Below are 18,232 nucleotides of genomic sequence, written 5' to 3'. Positions count from 1 at the left end.
AAGAAAGAAAGAAAGAAAGAAAGAAAGAAAGAAAGAAAGAAAGAAAGGGAGAGAAAGAAAGAAAGAGAGGGAGAGAGAGAAAGAGAGGGAGAGAGAGAGAGAAAGAAAGAAAGAGAAAGAAAGAAAAAGAAAGAGAAAGAAAAAGAAAGAAAAAGAAAGAAAGAAAAGGAAGGAAGGAGGAAAGAAAGAAAGGGAAGGGAAGAGAAGGGAAAAGAAACATTCTCATGGAACCAAATCAGTGGATATCAGGGCTTACATATAGTGTAGTGTCACGAATGTTAGATTAGCAAATGTACCTGCATATTCATTTGAAATGTATCTTGATCTATAGGATATGTCAGAAAATGTGGAAGTAATACTCATCTTCAAAAGTGTGTAGAAAAATAAAACTGGGAAACTGGCATTTTTTTATTTGCTGTTTATAAACGGTGGTGCATTGTTCCTACTGTCTTGGCTTTTTAAGGTATCCTGTCATTTAACTGCTGATTTTTATTCAGACCTATTTCTAGGTGGTGCTTTGGATTTTAAGAAAGCATTAGGCTCAGTTTTTTTTTTCCATTTTTGTTTGCAAACCAATTCCCTTTTTGTTAGTAAAAAAGAACAAAGGAGGGCAGGTGAATGTGTGTTACAGGAGTCACAAGTAGCAACGTATGTCTTATAAACGTGATCTTTAACAAAAGATGGTATTCATTCATTCACTCATTCAGCAGTAACTATTGAGGATCTACCCTGTGTGAGGGATGGTGGCAAGGCTTCTGTGGACCAGTGAACGTGACCGATACCGCTCCGATCACGAAGCTTACGTTCTGGCCGCCAGATATATCGATCACGTCTATGTGCTTGGTGAGAAATACATCGTTACGGACTCTAAATGTCATCCTGTGCTCAGGTGGATTCGAGAGAGTGATACTTGATGTCGGAGAATGCTTCCTAGCTTAGAACATATTCTTAGACTGTTCCGTTCTCAAACATCTGGGGTGTTGTGTTCCACGGAGAAGCGCACGGCGACCCCGAGAGGTTTCCTGGCATCCCTGCGTCTCACAGGTAGGAAGTGGCAGAGACGAGGCTTGTCCCCTCCGCCCTCTTTATTTCAGGGCTGCGCTGGCTTCCCTTCCGTGCTCTGCCCTGCGCCACACTTGGGTGGAAGGCCACGTGCAGCCTGGGAAGGGTGCAGATCTTTCAACCTGTCTCGATCGCAACAAGAGAGAAAAAGCGAGTGCGTGAGGCGCAGCGGGGGAAACCTGTATGCAAGTCTGCTCCTTGGGGTGGTGCCCTGTGAGCGAGGATCCGTCAGTCGCGTTTGAATGAACTCAGAGTGAATGCGTGCCTGCCAGTGGGGTTGGATCATTGACCTGGGAATCAGTTTAACCAGTGGACGAGGGAGGGGGGGCACCTGCGTGATGGAGTGACCTGTCATGGACAGGCAGGGGCCCTTCATGGAGACTGGGGAATGCCCCAAGTGGTCTCGGACTTTGATGAACAACTTGGTGGTGGTTTTCTCTGAATGTGGAGTGTCTCCCTGCCTGGGATGGGAAGCAGTGGGGGGTTGTGGGAATCCCCCTTTACAAGGGGGGCCGGACACGCCTTCCCTTCTTCCTGGAAGTCTGGGCATTTCCCAGCTTCGCAGAGCACTTTGCCTTTCCATCCTGTCTCTTTCAATTTATTTAAATTCGAATTACTTAACATACAGTGTAGTATTGGTCTCAGGAATAGAACCCAGCGATCCATCATTTACGTTACGACACCCGGTGCTCATCCCAGGTGCCCTCCTTAATGCCCATCAGCCATGTGGCCCACGCCCCCACCGACTTCCCCCTCCAGCAACCCTCAGTTTGTTCTCTGTATTTAAGAGTCTCTTATAGTTTGCCTCCCTCTCTGTTTTCATCTTCTTTTTCCTTCTGTTCCCCTCTGTTCATCTGTTGTGCTTCTTAAATCCCACACATGAATGAAATCATAGCGTATCTGTTTCTCTCTGACTTATTTCCTTTAGCATAATACCCTCTAGTTCCATCCACGTTGTTGCAACTGGCAAGATTTCATTCTTTTTGATCATCGGGTAATATTCCATTGTATATATAGACCACATCTTTAAAAAATTTTTTTTATGTTTATTCATTTTTGAAAGACAGAGAGAGACAGCACAAGTAGGGGTGGGGCGGAGGGGGGGGACACGGAATCTGAAGCAGGCTCCAGGCTCCAAGCTGTCAGCTCAGAGCCCGACGTGGGGCTCGAACTCACGGACCACGAGATCATGACCTGAGCCGAAGTCAGACGTTCAACCGACTAAGCCCCCCGGGCGCCCCGTATATATACCGCATCTTCTTTACGCATTTGTCAGTCGATGGACATTTGGGCTCTCTCCATACTTTGGCTGTTGTAGATAGAGCCGCTATAAACATTGGGGTGCGTGTGCCCCTTTCCATTCTTGACAAGTGATGGTGCAAACCTCCATCTCTGAGGATCGTGGAATTGTGAGGAAAAACTGGGAGGTCCTGTCATCATGCCCTTGTCCTAGAGGAGAAAGCGGGGGGTGCCAGAGTCTATGTACGTAGGGCTCTTACGGTGCTCCCTTCTTACATCATTACATACTGCCTCCCTCCATCTCTGTAGACGGATTTTACTTTTCCTGAATGCTCCTTGTAGCAATGTTGTCTTCTTTTATCCTGCTATAATTTTTTAACAGCTTTAGTGAGGTGTACTTGATATCCAAAAGCCCACACGTGTCACACATATACAATGTGAGGATTTGGGGCATCCACATGCAGTCCTGGCACCATGAGCGCGGTCAGGATAGTAGACATCTCTGTCACTCTCACAAATTTCTTCACGTATCTTTGCTTGTTGGTGATAAAAACACCTTTTGGGAGATGAGAACACGAGAGCTGCACTCCTACCATGCTCCCGAGTGCAGTGTTGTCCTGAGTGCTGTGGGCGCCATGTTGGATGGCAGATCTCTAGAACTCACGGCATACCCGAGGCTTTAGACCAATTGAACGGCAACTCCAGAATGTCTTAAGTGAGGGGCAGCTCTTTTGACCGCTTGACAGGTACACGTGAACCTACGCGTTCATCTCTGACAACAGATTTCCCACAGGGTCAAACACAAGGGAGACAACAAGTCAGCATTTGCTGTAGAGACTTGGTTATGGCAGCTGAGGGGCGGGGACCGCTTTGCATTACCTGCTTTCCGTGCTTCAGTATAGAGTGATGTTTTGTTTGTCTCTAAGGCAGACCAGACACCTATTTCCTAACTTGGCAGAGATGTCTGATCCTCTGAAAAGCGTTTTATCAGCTATGAACTTTTTATGGGGATGGGTTGACCTACAAGAGGGAATACCACTTGGAAGGATATGTGTGATTCACATCCATTTGGAAGGATCAGCTAATCGCACCTGTTAATCATGCAGCTGAAGGGCATAGCATTTCTTTAGATGTGTGTTTTATATCTAAAAATCTTAATCTAGGTGATTAAGGATCCTCACATTAGGGTGATTTCTTAGTAATAAAGTATGGTCCAAGTTATATGAGGAAATCTTTTTAAATTTTTTTTTAATGTTTTTATTTATTTTTGAAGGAGAGAGAGAGAGAGAGGGAGGGAGCGCATATGAGTGGGGGAGGAGCAGAGAGAGAGGGAGACACAGAATTCGAAGCAGGCTCCAGGCTCTGAGCTGTCAGCACTGAGCCCAACACCGGGCTTGAACTCATGAACCATGAGATCGTGACCTGAGCCGAAGTCGGACGCTCAACCGACGGAGCCACCCAGGCACCCCGGATATGAGGAAACCTTTAGGAACACAAAAGGAATAAAAATATAGCAAAACCTTGGATTGCAAGTAACTTGTTCTGCGAGTGTTCCACAAGACAAGCAAACTTGTCTAATAAATTTTAAGTTGATAAACAAGCCATGTCTTACAATATGAGCAGTATGTGATGCCCAATGTCACATGATCCCAACTGAGCCAATGGTTCTTGAAATTCACTTTGATAGACGAGTGCTTTGGATGACGAACATGTTTCTGGAACCAATTATCCTTGCAAACCAAGGTTTTACTGTATTACTCCTTTCTTATATATAAGCTAAAAGTTTTTTTTTTCTTTTCTTCATACATTTCTTAGGAATTGTAGAATAGATAACGTAGTACCTAATTAACATTCTTCAGAAAATGTGCACATATAATTCTGTTAGGAATCCACCACTGACTCTTAAATAACAAATGAGTCTATTCGGAATGTGTTTCTTTGGCTCACAGAGGGAAATGCTTCTCCCAGATCTTGAGCTAATCAGCAGATGCTGGAGATTGTCTCTAGTCCTTCTAGGTATTGGTTATAACCATGGTAAATTGATATAATTGTAGTTTCCTGCTACTATTAATAAATGAAGACTCAGGAAAATCACATATAATTGGAATATTACATATACATGTTTACAGCTTAATTTAATTCGTGTGTATGCACACACACACGTGGATGTGTTTTTTTCCCTTTTGAGGAAAATGCCAGTATGTCAGATGAGGCCATACTATTGGCACATTGAGCCCCATAGACAACAGAAGCAGGGAAGAGGAAATTTGTTATCGTGTAGACTGAGAATTGCAAGTCTTCAGACAATAATACTTCTGGTGTATTGAATAAACTTGATTGATTTTAGAAGTGTTTTTACTCTAAATACACTGACACTTAGGTAAATGTCTATCAAATACACAACACTGTCTTTTAAACACACGTATAAAAATTACGTTTCTTCAAATGGTGTGTAAAAAGTCCTGTTACAGTGCGAGAAAAAAGCATTTTGTAACACATGTTAAATTCTCTAGAACCAAATCAACTTCAGATCTATTTGCACACTGGCGCTTCTGTGTGATTGCAGTGATGATAAAGCAAAAGAATAATCAAGACAAAATTCATAAAGTTCTTTCTTTTCCATGAAGTAACGGGGGGAGTTTAGGTGACTGTTGTTTCAACTCTTGACATGGCAGTTTGTCCAACTGAATTCAACATTGCTCGACAGCATAGCGTCGCGAGAGAGACTGGGGAGTTTGAATCAGGCAGCCCTGAGTGCAAATCTCTTCTGACCACCTATTAGCCACTTTGCGGTGAGCATTTAGGAATTGCAGGCTCTTTCTCCTTTAAATGGGAATAAAAAAGGCACTGTCATGTTATCTTGAGGGCTACAGAGAAAGCATATTGAAGCCTCTGGTGCAATACCTAGAATGACGTAGAAGCTCAAAGTTGGCATCCATCATTGGGTGGCTGGGAAGCAGCAGAAGGCAGAGGAGGGGGATGGTTTTGAGTAAATCAAAGAGCATCTGGCAACAGGTGAGCTGTGCGTGATGATCCAGCCCCCCCATCAGTGAGGCCCACTCATGGTTAAATCGCTGGCAAGGAATTTGGCTGTCCCTCTGTACCAGTCTGGTGGATTTCACTTTCAAGACTCTGCTGCCTGTAGGTTTCTCCCCCTTCAGAGAATTACAGGTGTCAACGTTAATGCGCAGAAGCAGGAACATAATAGATGTCATGGACCTGTTCTTCCTCTTTTAGCGTCAGGAACGGCACCATGTTGCTGATGGAGGAAAAACCAAGCAGGCCAGTCACTTCTGAAAGGAATGCACCTTTCCAGACCACCATTGTCTGGAAAGAAAGAATTCTTTTGCTCAATGTTCCGAGTGGTTTAGAGACTCTAGAGCGTGAGCAGTTTTATTCCTTGCAAATCTCGCATGCTCCTGAGGTTCAAGCGGAGTGGTTTTACAAGGTTTGTTTTAATAGATTATCAAATTTCCCTTCCCTGGGCTTAATTTGTGATGGGAAATAGAACTTGTCTTTTTTTGCCCCCAGTAGACCTCCTTTTTCACCACGGGGTGTCCGCTGTGATTTTGAGATCAAAGCGTTTTATTTAACCTCTGTTTCAGATCTTACGTATTTCATTTATCTTCAAGCCAATTATGGGCAAATTCTACTTCCTGAACCGATCAGCGGGTCCCTGAGAAGTCCCGGTTGGTCAGAGGAGAGGACTTTTGTCAGCTATAATGTACTTCCTGTTCGCTTTGGAGCCTCCAAAACCATCGCTTCCACTCATTATTCTCAGAGAGGCGTGGAGGTGGCCCAGGACAGGGACCGCCCCCCCCCCCCACAGTTCCCATGTAGGGGGCAAACATTAAAGCTTTGCATGGCTTTAATCTTTGCAAATGCGCCATGCGTTTTGCCAAGGGGACCATCGATTTCATTGTTATTCCTAGAAAAGTCTGGAGTTCCTTTGCTTCTCCAAAGGACTCTATATGGTATCAACAGCTGCATATTATTTCCGTGTTGCAAATCCAATAAGAAGAAAAGTTTTGCCATGTTTGTGAAAGGGCAGCATAAACTCTGATTAATATGGATCAATCTAACAGTTCATCCTCCTGAACCTGTCATGTTTCAGCCCACAGGCAGTTGTAAACGAAAGCAAGGTCAGATCAAACCTGCACTGTATGTACCACATTCAGGAATTTACTATTCGAGTTTGAATATATCAAAGAAATTCCATGGTGGAGGCAGTGACTAATTTCTCCAAGTGCTTTTGTTCACTTACAGTAAGTTCCTTTTCTAGTTTATTAGTGTTCTACCATAATTTTCCTAGGAAAGTTTACCTGTTTTGTTGTGTAATTTTTTTTAATGTTTATTTATTTTTGAGCGAGAGAGAGAGAGAGACAGAGTGCAAGCAAGGGAGAGGCAGAGGGAGACACAGAATTCGAAGCAGCTCCAGGCTCTGAGCTGTCAGCACAGAGCCCGACCCGGGGCTCAAACCCGCGAGCTGTGAAGTCATGATCTGAACCAGAGTCGGACTCTTAACTGACTGAACCACCCAGAGGCCCCTACCTCTTTTTGTTTTTATACACTTGTACTTTTGTGTATGTCTTAGTCATAATGACATGGAATATATATGTTTTTGCAAGGTATGGGGCAAAAAATTAGGGTTTTGCATTCATGACGAGCGGTAAGGGAGAATCCCTGAACTGCAGACAACGTACTCTCGGTCTGATCCCCACCTTGGTAGGGATCACAAATCTATTCAACTTCTCCATCAGGCAATTCAGTTAGAGGAAATGAGCCAAGGTAAGGAATTGATTTGGTAATCACAGATTCACAAAACAATAACCCTTAGTGCCATACCTAGCAGTGGAGAGCTATGTAATGCAAAATTAATCAATGTGGTGCTTTTCCTTGGGGGCTTCGGATTTATAGTTAATTGAGCTCAAAGCACCTGGCTTCTCCAGGATAAATTAATTTGTATTCACAATGATTTCAGGTGTTTTATGAAGATAGCAATCAGGTCATTTTTTCTTTCTTTTAGACCGAAGATATCGTTAAAGAAGCGATAAGAGCTGGAGTTCTCACTGAAACCTGGATTTTATTACCTGAGGGACAGGTGGCACTCACGCTATGTACTGGTGGCATGTTATTGGCTCAGATTAATAAAATGGCAGATATATGAATTCTGTTCCTTTGACAGACTGAGAGAAAAGTCATTCAGGATAGAATTGCCCAAATAACATTGTTGTGGTTACTAGAACTTGGAGCAACTTCTGTTTTCGCAACCACAGATGGAAGTGACGATTTTAAAATGAGAGCAGGATAGGGGCGTCTGGGTGGCTCATTCAGTGGAGCGTCCACTCTTGATCTCGAATCAGGTCACGATCTCACGGTTCGTGGGTTGGAGCCCCGCGTGAGGCTCTGTGCTGACAGCAGGGAGCCTGCTTGGGATTCTCTCTCTCCTCCTCTCTCTCTGCCCCTCCCCTGCTCATTCTCTCTCTCAAACTAAATTAATAAACTTTAAAAATAAATTAAAAAAGTAAAATAAGAACACGATAATTTTTTCAGGGAGGTAGTTATGTTCTAGCATCTCGGTGGTTTGTGTTCAATTAAATCAATGTTGAGTGCCAAGCACAAGTACAGCGATAATTGATATAACCATATAGAATTTTAAAGTAGAAATAGTTAGTGGAATTCAATCTTTACCTGTATTTTGGCTGGGAAAATGTTAGAAGTTACTTAATTCACGTACCTCCCTTGGAAAGTAAATATTTTTTTTTTTTTTTTTTTTTATTTTTGGGACAGAGAGAGACAGAGCATGAACGGGGGAGGGGCAGAGAGAGAGGGAGACACAGAATCGGAAACAGGCTCCAGGCTCCGAGCCCTCAGCCCAGAGCCTGACGCGGGGCTCGAACTCACGGACCGCGAGATCGTGACCTGGCTGAAGTCGGACGCTTAACCGACTGCGCCACCCAGGTGCCCCGGAAAGTAAATATTTTAATTTCTAGGTTTAAGCGATTGATTTCATGGCTCGTCCCTTTATACCAAGGGAGAAATTGTAATCATTTAAAAACATAAAATTGTTGGGGCGTCTGGGTGGCTCAGTTGGTTGAACGTCCGACTTCGGCTCAGGTCATATCACGGTTCATGAGTTCGAGCCCCGCGTCAGGCTCTGTGATGACAGCTCAGAGCCTGGAGTCTGCTTTGGATTCTGTGTCTCCCTGTATCCCTCCCCAGCTCGCACTCTGTCTCTCTCTCAAAAATAAATAAACATTACAAAATTTTTAAAAATTGAAAAACTAAAAACACAAAATTGTACAACTGCCAGGGCATGCGTAGTCTCAGGATCTCCAAGATGCTTTCAGCTGCAGGTAGGAGACCTCTTCTCAAATGGCAACAAGTTGTCTTACACAAGGATATTTATTATCTCACGTAGGGACTTCTCAAGTAGGCTGTACCCCGGGGGTGGCAGGGCAGTGTCCCTGAAGTTCTCCGATTTAGATTTGGTCTCTGCAAAGTGTTGGTTTCCTTTTCAGCTTGGCAGCAAGATGGCTGCCATGGCCCGAGTCCCCGATGTTCAGAGGAGGCTGCGATACGATTTCTTTCTTACACTTCTTTTTGAGGAGGAAGTGACTCTTTCCCAGGTGCTTTTCATCAAAGACACTCTCATTTCTCAGTTGGGCCACATACATGCCAGGCATGTGGAATTGCCATGATTGGTCCCGACCATCTTTGGAGGTGGGAGTTAGGATCCACTTCCCCAGAGTCCTGCGACGTAAGACAGTCAACTGAATAAAACCGGGGTTTCTTCTGAAAGGGAGAAAGGGACAAATGGATGTGGTGTAGGCAGACGTCAGTCATCTCGTGGGTAAGGAAATAATGGCCCAGAGAAGACTTACGCTGTGGCAGTTACAAGCTTAGGGCCATTTTGTCTGATACTGTTGTCCACACTGTTTATAACTTTTTCCAGGACTACCCCCTCCCTGCAAAAAAAAAAAAAATATCAAACACCTTCAAAAACAAGGGAAAAGTTGACAGTCATTTTGGTCATATGTGGACTTGCAAATGAAGAGAAACTTGACCCGAGTTTCTGAAGGTGAATGAAAGTGGCAACACCAAGCCATTTAATTTTACGCTTCCTCAAGCGAAATAGGTCTGATGTCCCGTGAACCCGCCACGGCCTGCGCCTTCTTACAACTTCCCACAGAAGAGTTTTTAGTCATTTGGATGATTACTTGATTATAAGTTGTTCTTTTTACTCAACACCAGGAGGGACGATGCCTACTTTTCACTTAGCGCTTGTCCTTGGTGCGTCATCGGACGTTCAGCAAAAGAGCGAATGAATAAATCCTGAGATCTTCCAATCCCGTAACCATGCAATGCTTTGAAGCACTGTTGTGTGGTCCCACATGTGTGAACCGTTACACTTCTAGGTAACGTGTCAACGTGGTCCTACATCCTGAAGGCGGGACTTATAAATGACATGTAAAAATAACAGCATGAGACCCTCTGTGGCATAGGCCACTGGTGAGTGCCATCAAGCTTCTGGCAAGTCTATGTTGTTTTGAGACTTCCACATGAAGAGGCAGATTTGGGGCTGGGAATTGAAGGGAAGGAGGGACTCTGACAAGTGGAGAGGGGGAAATCCAATCCAGGAAGATGAACCAAGAGGGAAATCTTAGATTTATTTTAGGAACAAAAGGTAGATCTGTTTGATGAAGGTGTGTTGTCCTTGGGAATTAGAAAGAGATGCACTCGGGGCGCCTGGGTGGCTCAGTCGGTTAAGCGTCCGACTTCAGCTCGGGTCACGATCTCACGGTCTGTGAGTTTGAGCCCCTCGTCGGGGTCTGGGATGATGGCTCAGAGCCTGGAGCCTGCTTCCGATTCTGTGTTTCCCTCTCTCTCTACCCCTCCCCCGTTCATGCTGTGTCTCTCTCTGTCTCAAAAATAAATAAACGTTAAAAAAAATTTTAAAAATAAAGAAAGAGATGCACTCAAGGAACTGGGAAGTGAGGGGGACCGTGGAGATCCTTTAGCTCAGGCTAAGCTGTCAAACTATTTGGGAAACTATTGAAGCTTTCAGAGCAGGAGTCGGATGTAAAGGAACCAGCATTTACAAAGATTAAGTTGTAGGATGGCTACATGTGTAGAATGGAACATGAGGGAGAAAAAGTAGTGAAGGGGCAAAGTTGCCCAAGTGTAAATAAAGGTACAGAAAATAAAATGCAAGAAATTGGTATGAAGGGGAAGATGAGAAATTTTGAAGAAGGAGGACAGGACAAGACAGCCGGATACAGGGGCCAAGCTGGCCCCAAGCCAAGCTCCTCGGTGCTGAACCTTGAAGGCTAATGGGCTCATCGTGTGAAATAGGAAAGTTCTCTTTTTCAAAGAAGACGAGGATCTGAGTTTACAGCCAGTGAAGCACTTACAGATGCCCAGCAGGCAGGCAGGGATGTACAAATCACTTCCAAATGAATGGTGCTCATGCCATAGACTAGAGAGGAGGTGACTTCCAGGTGTGAGTCAAAGTCACATGAGAGTCGGAGATAGGCCGCGTTTATCAAAACGCCTGGCGCAGACGTATCCCAATGTGTGTTTGTTGAATTGAGACGAAACTATTTCCCAGAATGCTTTGGGTTGGCAGTGATGGAAACCCAGCAGAAACTGACTGAGAGACTGAATTTATGGGCTCGTGTGGCAGAATAATCCAGAGACAGGCCTGGCTTTAGGCATGACTGGATCGATACGTTTACATGGTTAGGGATTTCTCTCTGTCTTTCAACTCAGCTTTGGTGTGTGTTAGCTTTTTCTCTCAGGTGGCTCTCGGATTCGATGGCACATCCTGCCAGCTTAGCCCCTCCTGCAGAAAGAAAGCTCCTCTTTCCCATCAACTCCTGAGCTAAGCACTAGAATTCACTCTTCCTGGAAAGACAGAGAATATTCCATCACCCCTGAATCAACCACTGTGATTCCGATGAACCCGGCCCATCCTTAGAATCATGGGTAGTGTGACGTCCGCCAAAATACACTTAAACGAAACCTAAAAGGTGGGAGGGGAAGGATGTAGGTAAATTTAAAGAAAAACCTCATGCCTTTTGCCACAGGAGAGGAGTAGGGATGCCAGGCAGGTGAATATGGCAGGAGTCCGCTACAGGACTTAGGCTGGAATCGTAGACTGAAGGCTGCGGCCGGGCCTGGAGGACACACGTTCCCAGGATAGAAGGAGGGCAGCCAGTGAAGGAGAAATGGAAGAATCAGCGGGGTAGGCTGAGCAGTGACCTTGAAGCACAGGTGGGAGCTAATCAGGCCCATTTCCTGATACACGACAAGGTGGAGGGCTTCACGGGATGCGGCTCCAAAATGGAATATTCTGCGGGATAAAACAGCAGGTGCCCGCTGTTTTCGGTAATTTAGAAATAGCAGCGAGACATTCTGAAGTCCAGACACCGGAGTGAAAATGGCCCTTCTGACATCCTTACATCCTTTGTTACCAGATTGAAGGCACGTGACTCAGACATTGTAAGAAGAAAGAACAGCCTACATAAATGGTTTACCATACGGCTTCTGTGGTTCGGCGTTTTTACTGAGGTTTTCAAAGGAAAGCAGGGAGAGGACCGAGGTCGGCACCTAACCACCTAAAGCTTCAGTTTCTCTCTTGCCTTTCAATATTTCAAGGCCCCTCCCACTGTTTAGCTTCGGTCCAGCAGCAAACTGCCCTTGTCTGGTTGTCACCCTGGCCTCCACCTTCGGAAGTGCATTTTGCCTCCTCCCTCAGGCAGGTGTAAGGCCTGCCTCTGCTGAGTCAGCAAGGGACGGGGTCAGCACTCCTGCTTGGTGACCCACGTGGCTGCGGTTGGAGACGCTCTGTCGGCTCATCAGAGCTCTCCGACCTTTCCTGCCGTTGTAGTAAGTGCTCAGCAAATGCACGTTAGTGTTACTACTGCGACTGTTACAATGATTTATTTTTGTATTTATTTACTTATTAGCTCTTGATTCCAGTTTTTGTTTTTTGATTTTTTTTTTTCTTTATTTTTTAAAATATAATTTATTGTCAAGTTGGCCAACATTCAGAATAGGAGAGATCGAGGTTTTCCCAGACAAACAAAAACAGAAGGAGTTCATTACCAACTACAAGAGATCCTAAGGGGACTCTGTGAGTGGAATGTTCAAAGACAACAAAGGACCAGAGACATTATGATTGTTATTTAAAAAAAAAACAAAAACCAAAAAAAAAAACTCGGGGCACCTGGGTGGCTCAGTCAGTTGAGCGTCCAACTTCGGCTCAGGTCATGATCTTGCGGTTCGTGGGGTCCAGCCCCGCGTGGGGCTCTGTGCTGACAGCTCGGAGCCTGGAGCCTGCTTTGGATTCTGTGTCTGCCTCTCTCTCTCTCTCTGCCCCTCCTTTCCTTGCTCTCTTTCTCTCAAAAATAAATAAACATTAAAGAAAATTTAAAAACCCAAACTCTGCGGGCGGTAAAGGCAGCGATTGGCTCCTTACCCTGTGTAGGAATTACCCTCTTTTGTGAGTGCATCTCATACCCCAAGAGAGGGCTCGTGTCTTCGTTGTAAGCCAGGCCGCTATTTCCTGAACTAAAAACCTCACACTTCACAGCTGTTTCCTTTTCGAATATTCTTCCTCACTTGTGCTTTCAGCGATTTCGGTGGTCTTCGCACGGATCCCACTCTTGGTGGTTTTAGGGCCATGGTTCCTGCCACCCCCCTCGTTTGTATGTTTGGCTTAGTTCTTACACACACCCGCGGACGGAGAGAGAGGATGAAAGCTGCAAGTGTCTGGTTGTTAATGTGTTTCTGTGGACACGTACACATATGTACATTCACACACACACACACCTGAGGCTGTCACACTTACCTAAGGCTGCGATGAGGTTGACGTTGTGTCCTTAGCTCTTATTATCAAGAATGGTCATTTAGCAGATAGATCTTGGAGAGGCATTTTTTTTTTTTTTTTTTTGAAGCACACACGACAGCTGTGATTTCCGTGTCCATACCATGCGCTGAGGACCGAGCTAAGTGACTTAGACGCATTATCTGATTCCGTGTCACCGCGAAGGTAACCCTACGGGGGTGGGGTTTTCACTCCTTCATATGTGCGGTTGCTGAGGAGTGGAGGTGTCATTAGCGAGTGGCAGAGTCGGGACCCGCACGTAGGCGATTCTGCCTCCAGTGACTGAGCTCCTACCCACCGCCCGGGCTCCACCTGTCAGCTCCGGGGCTCCTCAGCTCCGTGGGCAACAGCTTTACAATTCTCTACACTTGAAACACTGTATGAGCCAAACCAAAGCAAAGCCACTGTTCACCAAAGGCACCCCATAGCATGGTGACTACAGTGAATAGCACTGTCTTGCATGTTTGCAAGTTGCCGAGGGAGTAAATCTTTAAATTTCTCATTCCGAGAAAAGAAATTATGTAACTGTGTGGCGATGGCCGTTAACCAGGCGAATCTGTGGCGATCATTTCTCAATACGTACAGTTATCAGACCGTTAGGTTGTGCACCTGGAACTAATAAAATGCCTATCAATTATACCTCCGTAAAGCAAAATAAAACGTTCTCCCTAGAATAAAAAGCATTTATTTTCATTGTTATTCTGATTTAGTTTCCTGATGCTTGGCTATTGGAGGAGGAAATTGGTAAACATTTATAAGAAGGACTCTGCTGTACCAAATTACAGTTTTCTCCTCGTTGGAAATGTATCTGTATGATGTGTATTTTGCTCTCCTGGACAGTGTTTTCATTCTGTGCCACAATTTTTTGAAAGTGTTTTTGTTCTTTTGAGTTATACTGATATTTTCTGATAGTTTCTCTCCGGAATATTTGTTATTCTGGGTCTATATGTGTGTCTGGTCTGTTTCCACAGTAGAGTTAATGACTGGGAAATGCAGTATCTTTCAAAGCCTGCCTTGCGGAAATGCATATGTGCAAATGCAGATTGCCCCAATTTTCTACTGAAGTGTCCTTCTCTGCGGGGAATGTTACTTTCCAGGCTTTGTCTAGAAGAGATCCACTTTGTTCCTGGAGATGATTGAGATTAAGAGCAAATACCACGTCCAAAATCCATGTGTTGTGATTATACATACCTGTAGAAGTTCAGTGACCAAAGAAATTGTACGAATTTTTAAAAAAATGTTTAGGTAAACCTTAGCTGTCAGAAAAACTAATTAGCTTGCTTAAAAAAAAATAATGTTTATTTTATTTTTGAGACAGAGAAAGAATGATATGTGAGCAGGGAAGGGGCAGAGAGAGAGGGAGACACAGAATCCAAAGCAGGCTCCCTCCAGGCTTTGAGCTGTTAGCACAGAGCCCGACGCGGGGCTCGAACCCACAAACCATGAGATCGTGACCTGAGCCGAAGTTGGATGCTTAACCCACCGAGCCACCCAGGCGCCCCAAATTAGCTTTCTTTTCCAAGGGAGAATATTTAGAAAGTAAATTCCAACAACTACCATAGTGTCTAAGACAAGAACACTTTGCGTCTGCTTCCTATTTGATAAGAACCGTGCTGTTCTTTCTCGAAACTCTGCAGTTTACAAAATATGTATAACTTAAACTGGCATATATAAGCAAGATGTGGCAAATGTTCCTCCGCAAATTTTCAAGGGATTGGAATATTTCCCAACTCTTTTCGACGGGAAGAAATAAAGTATTTTTCTTTTGGACTCCCAAAGGAGGATATTATTAAATACAAATGCAGAGTAGTTTGAAATTGCTGAGCAGGCCACAATTTTGAAATGCTGCTTCTCGATCCAAAACTTTGGTATTGCTGGTTTTTTTTTTCTCCCATGGGTCATCAGATATCACAGAGAAAGATTAAGGTGTTTTTTTTTTTTTTTCTTTTTCTTTTTCTTTTTCTTTTTTTTTACTTTCGGTAAATCAAATCTTGAAAAATTTGGCTTGCAACACTAAAGGATTCTGAAATATTCCTGGAACCTGAAATCAGATAACGTGCACTTCTCCAGATTAATTCTTTTTGGGGTATTGTGAAATGATCACAAGGAAAAAACACGCATCCTAGCCTTTTATCCTATTTTCTTTTCCAAAAATGAACCCAATCGTTGAAATTTGCGATAAAGAATAGGCTGGCAACAGTTTCCACTATAAACAATGTAACAACTGTTGAAACAAAGCCAGCCTTTACATAACCAAGAAGAACTCAGCACATGTCTGTTACCCCGCCTGCCTCGCTTATCTCTCTCATGCTGGGTGAAGTCCAACTTTTGTTTCCTTTGTTTGGGGTCCAATGCGAAGAATGTTTCAGGAACACTTCCTTGATAGCATGCACAGAATGCAATAGCACCCAGTTTCTTTTAATTCCAGCGCTCCTCCTTTAAAGCCAGGGTTGAAAAGTTATATGGTAACGCGCTTGGCAGAGGGAGTCCATGAATGAAGACAAGGCTTCATTGGCAAAACCCTTCATCAATTTAATGGGCTCAGCAGCTACCCAGATCCATCCAACGAAGGGTTGGTGGATGGAGAGTCAAAGCCACTGTCGACAGAACACTCTATTTTTTTTTGGAAAGAAAACAGAAATTCCTTTGTTATTGCTATTTATGAGGAATATCCTGACTTCTATCTGCTAAGGGCGAATTCGATCCAAAAAATCATGTGAGGGGGGAAAACATCTGTGAGCCACATGTGACCTGAAGGCCACCAGTTGGTTACCTCTTGACTAAAGCATGACACTTTTTGACATCTTTATTGAATAATATTTACCGAGATGTTGGGTGTCTTCTCTGGCACGTGTCCTGATGTTTGTTAGTATTCTGATGCTCTGCTGGTCCTCTGCTCCTGAATCTTAGCATTTCCCTTCACTGTGTTCATTTTATCCCCAATTTGCAGATGGAAATCAGATTGGATTAGAAAGAGAGAGTTTGACATAGTGTAAGGCCCACATTTGGGTCCACAGTCTGGTTACTAACCTAGTGCTCGTGTCAGAGGGTCTGTCTTCTTCCAGAAACAAAGTATTTTTCTTATATTCCACTTTCATATGTTTGTTTTCTGCCTAGTTTACTGTCCCTAAAACCCTTCCCAGAAACCAGATCTTTATAGGATTGGGCATTACATTGTGAAACTCGTTTAGGGTTTAATGTGCACCTCTTGTCTCCAGGCCTATAGTTTGGGCTCTACTATCTAAGGGCCTTCACCAAGGCCAGACTTAATCTTCACTGCTTCTTTCTAAAATTTTAATTGCTTTTCAAGACCTCCCTGTTTCCTTGTGATATCCCTGATACAGTAACTTGCCTGCGTAAGTCTCTTCTGGATTCTGGTTGCATGTGCCCGGCTGGGTCTGCTCTCTTTAATTACAACTCTTTCCGCCTCCCTGGCATATGTCCTTCTTGGCTGTTGTAGTTGGCCAAACTTTGCTCCTTTTAGCCCTTCATGTCTGGCTATTACATCAGGTAAAAACCTTTGGAGAGCAGTACTTTTGAAGCCGATTTATCATGGAAAAATAAAAGGAGGAATAAAATTTTGCTACCTGTATGTATTCATACAATTCAAATGCATTTAGTCTTTCTTATCCAAAAGGTACTGTGTATTTGTTTTATATATATGACAAATATATATATGTCAATATATATTAAATATATATATGAAATGTATATGAAATGTATATGAAATCTATATGAAATATATATATATGAAATATATATATTGGGAATAAGAGCTTCTCTACCTTCTCAAATAGGCTTATAATGACATATATATGTCTCTCTCTATATATAAAACATTTAGATAACATATATATGACATATATAGATAGCATACATGTAACATATATAGATAACATATATAAAGATTGGTAGTTATTTCATTAGTGTAGCCAACTGATACAAGAATTGATTTTGGGGGGCACCAAGGTGGCTCAGTTGGTTAAACGTCCGACTTCAGCTCAGGTCACCATCTCACAGTTTGTGGGTTCAAGCCCTGTATTGGGCTCTGTGCTGACAGCTCAGAGCCTGGAGCCTGCTTTGGATTCTGTGTCTTCCTCTCTCTGTGCCCCTCCTCCTGGTCATGCTCTGTCTCTTTCTCTCTCTCAAAAATAAATAAAACCTTTAAAAAAATTTAAAAAAATCAGAATTGATTTTTTAATTCCTGTTGATTCATGAAAATATAAATGCCAGTGCTGGTAGAATGAGTAAGGTACCAAGCTATTAAAATCCTCTTGTGTATGTGAAAGAAGAGATGTCAGGGTTACTGAAATGATTAAGGTATTACCTGTTAAAATCCCCTTCTAGAGCGTCACGTGTCTTTGGAATTATTCTCAAAGAATACAGTAACCCTTCCTGTGTTATTATTTGGATCAGTGAGCTTGAACAACAGCCTTAAAGAGCTGAACTCTGATATGGAAATTTCCTTTGAGAATCAGTTTCTAAATTCCAAATTCCAGAAAGCACAAACTTATTTTCACGTAACCTCTCTCATACTTGCATGCTGATTCGTTTTGGTTTTGAGGAAAGAATGTTATCAATTGCTTACGCTGTCCTTCTCCTGTCCCCTCTCTACCTGTCTGTGTGAGTTTGGGAAGGTGGGCAGCAAAGCACCCGGTGGCCTTGGACCCGGCCTGTCTTCAGAACGTAAGTAAATCCTCCGTGAAAGATACTTAAAGGTTGGATCCAATGTGTTGACTGAGTATTCTCCAGGCATTTTGAGAGCAGCAAGGTAGAAAACAAATTGCGAGAAATGCTGATTATAGATTGAGTCTTGTATTAAGTATTGTGTCCTGTATGAGCCTATTTGAGAAGGTGGAGAAGCTCCTATTCCCAATGTATCCCAGTCTCAAAGAGGAGACGTAAATAAATGTCTAAATAATAATATGTGCATACATGGAAATGAAATGTGATGTATTGCTCTGGAACATGTGCTGAGATCACGTATGCATGGATGGCGTTCTGTGGCAAACAGGTGCATGTTGGTAATTGGTTTGACTG

At 43.5% G+C, this 18,232-nt stretch overlaps 1 protein-coding gene across 3 annotated transcripts in view; it reads left to right on the top strand.

The window, feature by feature from the left end:
* The window catches only part of PRKG1 (protein kinase cGMP-dependent 1), a 1,263,577-nt gene that overhangs the window by 262,545 nt on the left and 982,800 nt on the right, over positions 1 to 18,232 (top strand). The gene's annotated exons all lie outside the window — the stretch shown is intronic.

Source organism: Panthera uncia, chromosome D2 (assembly GCF_023721935.1).
Source record: "Panthera uncia isolate 11264 chromosome D2, Puncia_PCG_1.0, whole genome shotgun sequence".
In the NCBI taxonomy this organism is placed as follows: domain Eukaryota; kingdom Metazoa; phylum Chordata; class Mammalia; order Carnivora; family Felidae; genus Panthera; species Panthera uncia.
The sequence above is the reverse complement of the archived record's forward strand: the minus strand, read 5'-3'. Positions and strand labels throughout refer to the sequence as shown.